Source organism: Suncus etruscus, chromosome 1 (genome assembly GCF_024139225.1).
Source record: "Suncus etruscus isolate mSunEtr1 chromosome 1, mSunEtr1.pri.cur, whole genome shotgun sequence".
Lineage (NCBI taxonomy): Eukaryota > Metazoa > Chordata > Mammalia > Eulipotyphla > Soricidae > Suncus > Suncus etruscus.
The window spans coordinates 187,198,074-187,203,937 of record NC_064848.1 but is presented as its reverse complement, the minus strand read 5'-3'; the positions used below and the strand labels follow the sequence as shown (position 1 = coordinate 187,203,937).

At 47.0% G+C, this 5,864-nt stretch overlaps 1 non-coding gene across 1 annotated transcript; it reads right to left on the bottom strand.

Annotated features, from left to right (window-relative positions):
• Positions 1 to 1,173: 1,173 nt before the first annotated feature.
• LOC126027029 (U6 spliceosomal RNA) lies at positions 1,174 to 1,276 on the bottom strand. The gene has a single exon (XR_007502184.1). It is a non-coding gene; the product is annotated as a U6 spliceosomal RNA (small nuclear RNA).
• Positions 1,277 to 5,864: the final 4,588 nt, after the last annotated feature.

Sequence of the window (5,864 nt, the reverse complement as noted above, 5' to 3'; positions counted from 1 at the left end):
GGGTTATTCCTGGCTTTGTGCTCAAAAATTGCTCCTGGCTAGGGGAACCATATGGGACGCCGGGGATCGAACTCAGGTCTGTGGGGCCGGAGTGATATAGTAGGGCATTTGCCTTGCACTAGGCTGAACCAGGACTGACCTGGGTTCAATCCTCAACATTCCATATGATCCCCGAGCCTGCCAGGAGTGATTTCTAGAGCAGAGTCAGGAGTAACACCTGAGCACCATAGGGTGTGGCCCCCCCCAAAAATCTTCTCTGTGATTGTTTTTGGGGGCACTCTAGTCACTTCTCAGGGGATTTTGGGGATTGAACTTGGGACAGTTTCATGCAAGGCAAGCACCTTACCCACTATACAATCTCTCCAACCCCTTTTCTAATTTTAAGTCTATTTATTTATTTATTTATTTATTTATTTATTTATTTATTTATTTATTTATTTATTTATTTATTTATTATAAAAGCATGATTTACCAAGGCGTTCATAATACAGTTGTTTCAGGCATTAAGTTTTCAAATACTAATCCCACCACCAGTGTGACCTTTTCTCCACCACTGTCCTCAGTTTCCTATTTGCCACCCTAACCTACTTCCTTGCAGACACAAATTTCATTTATTTGTTTGTTTGTTTGTTTTTTGGGTCACACCTGGCGGCTCTCATGGGTTACTCCTGGCTTTGTGCTCAGAGCACAGAGCTCCTGGCAGGCTTGGGGGACCATATGGGATGTCGGGAATATAACCTGGGTCTGTCCTGTGTTGGCCACGTGCAAGGCAAATGCTCTACTGCTGTGCTATTGTTCCGGCCCCTACAAACTTATTTCGTATTGTTTGTTACAATACAATGGCAAATAGAATGATCAAAATTTAGATTAACGGGTCAATTTGTAATAATTGTTTTATTTTGTTTTTGTTTTTGTTTTTGGGGTCACACCCGGCAGTGCTCAGGGGTTACTTCTGGCTCTATGCTCAGAAATCGCCCCTGGTAGGCACCAGGGACCATATGGGATGCCAGGATTCGAACCACCATCCTTCTGCATAAAAGGCAAATGCCTTACCTCCATGCTATTTCTCCGACCCCAATTTGTAATAATTGTTATATCTCTCCATGGTGTTACTAAGTCATTGTCTTAGGGATTTACTGGGCTGTGGGTAGTTAATATTTTTTTTCTTTTAAAATAAATACGGAATGCTTCATGAATTTGCGTGTCATCCTTGCGCTGGGCCCATGCTAATCATCTCTGTATCGTTCCAATTTTAATATATGTGCTGCCAAAGCAAGCATGTGGGTAGTTAGTATTTAGTATTTGTGCTAGCTAGTATTCAGTAGAGTTATTATTTAGGCTTACTGAACTTGGAGGTCTTCTATACAACTTTCCTATCAAATTTGCTATGATTCTACTGGGCTGATACCACTATAAAATTTTTTTTTTTGTTTTTTGGGCCACACCCGGCAGTGCTCAGGGGTCACTCCTGGCTTTCTGCTCAGAAATAGCTCCTGGCAGGCACGGGGGACCATATGGGACACCGGGATTCGAACCAACCACCTTTCGTCCTGGATTGGTTGCTTGCAAGGCAAACGCTGCTGTGCTATCTCTCTGGGCCCTACTATAAAATTTTGAGGTGTCATGTGACCGCTTGTGACCCTGCTGTCCTGGATCTATAGATCTGGAGCAAATCTGCTAGTGGGCAGTTTGAAAAGTTAAATTGTGGACCTTTTCAGTGGGAGGGTGTAAGCTGTAAGGTGTGGCTGTGGCCTCCTGTTCCTTCAAGCAGAATGGGGAATCTGCTCCCACCCATTTTGAGAAGGCCTCAGAGTTTTCAGCCTAAATCAGACTACTCGGGAGGAGTTGGCAGCCATCATTTTCTTTTGGAGCTCATAAGCTGGGCTCATAATCTGGGCTATTTTTCTGCCCAGAAGATGGTGGGTGTGGGTGAAAGTTGCTGGGTTTTCTGGTGGTGGGTTGGAAAGGACTTGGCATACTCCTATTCCAGGAATACTCCAGAGTTTTCAGCCTGTAGTCTGGTCCCACCTGAGAAGGTTCAGCTGCTCATATTTTTTAGTGGTGGAGTTCTACCGTTTCTGATGGAGGGTATACGGGTGTGATGTTGGGCTGCTATGGCTCATGCCGAAAGGAGACTCTGCCCCCACCCATTCTGAAAAGGTTCCAGAGCTTTCTGCCAGGACCAGACTACTTGGGAAGAGTTGGTGGCCATCACTTTCATTTGGAGCTTGGTGAGGAACTAAGCTTTTTTTTTTTTTTGCTGGGAAGATCTTGATGTTTCTTTTCCAGGTGATCCCAGCACAATGTTCAGCGCCTTTGAAGTTGCCACAAGAAAGGTGGTCCAACGTATGGACTCAGGTGGGAAGATGATTCATGTCAGAAGCCTTGTTGATGCTAAGAGATTTGAATGCTTTTGTCTTGTGAAGAAAACTCTCTGGGGTTATAAAGCAATCTACAATAGCCTCACAGTGCAGGACATAGTGGAGTGCGAAGACTTAGTGAAGAGAGAGAATCCTGGGTGGTCCAAAGGTCAGTATGAGGTAGTTTCACCCACTGCTCCCACCCATTCTCAACCCCCACTGACATTGACCCCTGAGAAATGGAAAGTGTGTCTGTGTCCCCCACCCTGGTGTAGACATGCATTCCAGAGGAAAGATGGAATGGAGTGGAAATTTGTTTGAAACTTCCCAAGCAATCTTTCTTTCCCGTTTTCCCTCCTGTGAAAAATTTTCTTTTAAGTCAGCTAAGATAGTTCTTGTAGCTGTAAGGTAAGTTTCTCTGAGTTCTCGCTATGGACCCTGGATCAGCTCCCTTTTCTTTTCTTTTCTTTTTTTTTTTTTTTGGGCCACACCCGGCAGTGCTCAGGGGTTACTCCTGGCTGTCTGCTCAGAAATAGCTCCTGGCAGGCACGGGGGACCATATGGGACACCGGGACTTGAACCAACCACCTTTGGTCCTGGATCGGCTGCTTGCAAGGCAAACACCGATGTGCTAGCTCTCCGGGCCCCATTCAGCTCCCTTTTCAATGGATTATCCTTCCCTTTTCCTTCCTTCCTTCCTTCCTTCCTTCCTTCCTTCCTTCCTTCCTTCCTTCCTTCCTTCCTTCCTTCCTTCCTTCCTTCCTTCCTTCCTTCCTTCCTTCCTTCCTTCCTTCCTTCCTTCCTTCCTTCCTTCCTTCCTTCCTTCCTTCCTTCCTTCCTTCCTTCCTCCCTCCCTCCCTCCCTCCCATTCCTTCCCCCTCCCTACTTACTCCCTCCCTTTCTTCCTTCCTTCCATTCTTCCCTCCATCCCCTTCTTCCTCCTTCCTCCCTTCTTTCCATCTTTCCATCCCTCACTTCTCTCCCTCCCTCCCTTCCCTTCTTCCTTCTTTTCCTCCTCCCTCCTTTTCTTCCTTCCTTTCTCCCCATCCTTCCCCCTCCCTCCTTAACTCCCTCCCTTTCTTCCTTTCTTCCATCCTTCCCTCCTTCCCCTTCTCTCCTCCTTCCTCCCTTCTTTCCATCTTTCCCTCCCTCCCTTCCCTTCTTCCTTTTTTCCTCCTCCATTCCTCCCTCCCTCCCTCCCTCCCTCCCTCCCTCCCTCCCTCCCTCCCTCCCTCCCTCCCTTCCTTCCTTCCTTCCTTCCTTCCTTCCTTCCTTCCTTCCTTCCTTCCTTCCTTCCTTCCTTCCTTCCTTCCTTCCTTCCTTCCTTCCTCCCTTTTTTTCCTTCGCTTTTTCCTTCCAAACTTCTGTTGTAGGTGGCCATACCCAATGGTGCTGAGACATTCTCACATCAAAGGTTCATATGTCTTCTCACTATTTGTGTGTAGTGTTGGGGATCACACCCAGGTCACACATGTGAGGAAAGGCCTCTACTCTTGTCTCACCTCCCTGGCCCCTTGTCACTAAGGATGTTGCCTTTGTCTCCTGCCTGAGTTTATCCTCTTCCTTCTCTATGTGTCATCTCCTCTGTGTACCTAAGATTCTCTTCTCTGTAATGAAGCACACATTTTGAAGCATACTTTTCCTAGATCAAGTAACAAGTTGGTCCTGTTTTGTCACACATACAGGCCCAGATTTCAGGCACTGTTTCCAGCCTGTCAAGTTTCCCACCAGCTACTTAATGCGTTTTCTCTAGAAATAAACCCTGTCCCTGAAACCCAGCATCAGAAATGTTCCCTCTTTTCTTGGCCGTGGGTTAGCATCTGGTCAACACAGGGGCCTGGCTAATTTCCTGAACTGGCTGCCTTACAGCTATGGTTCCTCTACTGCAGGAATGGGTGTGAAATTCTGCTCCACTCTTTCACCTTATTGACTAACTAGGACTGGCTCACACCTGTCTCTGGTGGGCACTTGGCCCTCATGGGGGCCGCAGTATTTGAATGAATCCCTTAAACACCAGCAGCAAGGCTGCTAACTTCTCATAGAAAGGAAAAGTGGCTGCTTTGAGGCCATTTTGTAAGAAGGTGGCCAGAGGCTCCAGCCCTGGGTGCCCCCTCAGAGAGTGCTTTCTGGAAGGCAGAGTGAACAGTCCCTTAGTAGGAAGGGGCTGGGGAGAGGGAGAGGGTTGGCTCAGTGAGAAGAGTTTTCTGGAGAGATCCTTTAAGCCTTGACCTTTCCTTTTCTAGATCGAAGCCCTGCATTTCAAATTGAGGACCAGATAGACTCAGAGGTGTCAGCAGAAATACAAGTGCCAAAAATAATAGTTAAAGGGTGTATGTCCATGGTACAGGAAATAGACATCAGTGTACAGCAATACAGCATATCCCAGACATTTCTGGATTCCCTTAACAACAGGTGAGCCTGAGGGTGGTTAGTGGTGGGGTGGGAAAAGGGAAAAGTTCACTGGGGAGCTCAGGATATTTGGGGTGGTTTTCAGCTTCTAACCTGCTCCTGCATCCCTATTCCTTTCTCCCAGCATGATCCCTCTACTCCCAGAAGACTTCCATGGTCTGCTTCCAAGAAACCTAACTTTTGAATTATTTTTACTTTATTTTATTATTTATTTATTTATTCATTTATTTATTTATTTTTGGTTTTTGGGTCACACCTGGCAGCGCTCAGGGGCTACTCCTGGCTCTACACTCAGAAATCGCTCTTGGCAGGCTCAGGGGACCATATGGGATGCTGGGATTCAAACCACCATCCTTCTGTATGCAAGGCAAACACCTTACCCCCATGCTATCTCTCCGGCCCTATTTTTATTTTTTATTTTGGATTTTGGGCATACTCAGTGATGCTCAGGGGTTACTCCTGGCTATGTCCTCAGAAATTGCTCTGGACTTTGGGGACCATATGGCACTCGGGGGATCGAACCTCGGTTTGTCCTAGGTCAGCTGCATGCAAGGCAAAGGCCCTACTGCTGCACCATTGCACTGGCCCCTTTTATTTTATTTATTTATTTATTTTGGTTTTGGGGCCACACCTGGTGATGCTCAGGGGTTACTCCTGGCTATGTGCCCAGAAATCGTTCCTGGCTTGGAGGACCATATGGGATGCCAGAGATCAAGCCTAGGTCTGTCCTGGGTCAGCCACATGCAAGGCAAATGCCCTACTGCTGTGCTATCCCTCTGGTTCCTTATTTTTATTTTAATTCTTTAAAATCTTTGGTTTTAGAGCCAAACCTGGTGATGCTTGGGAGCTACTCCTGGTATAGTGCTTGGAGAACTCCCTCCCTCCTTGCAGTGCACAGTAAACTATGTCTTGCCCAGAATGTTCCACATGCATATCTTTAGCTGGCACCAGTTAAGAGTCTGTGACAGCCACTGACTTTCAGGAGAATGTGGCCTTGCTGCTCAAGCAGGCCGTTTGCTCACTTGGAACTGCTGGACAGTGGGGTGCGGGGATGGGAGACAGCTTCCCCCAATTGCTGAAGTAGTCTTCCTCTGG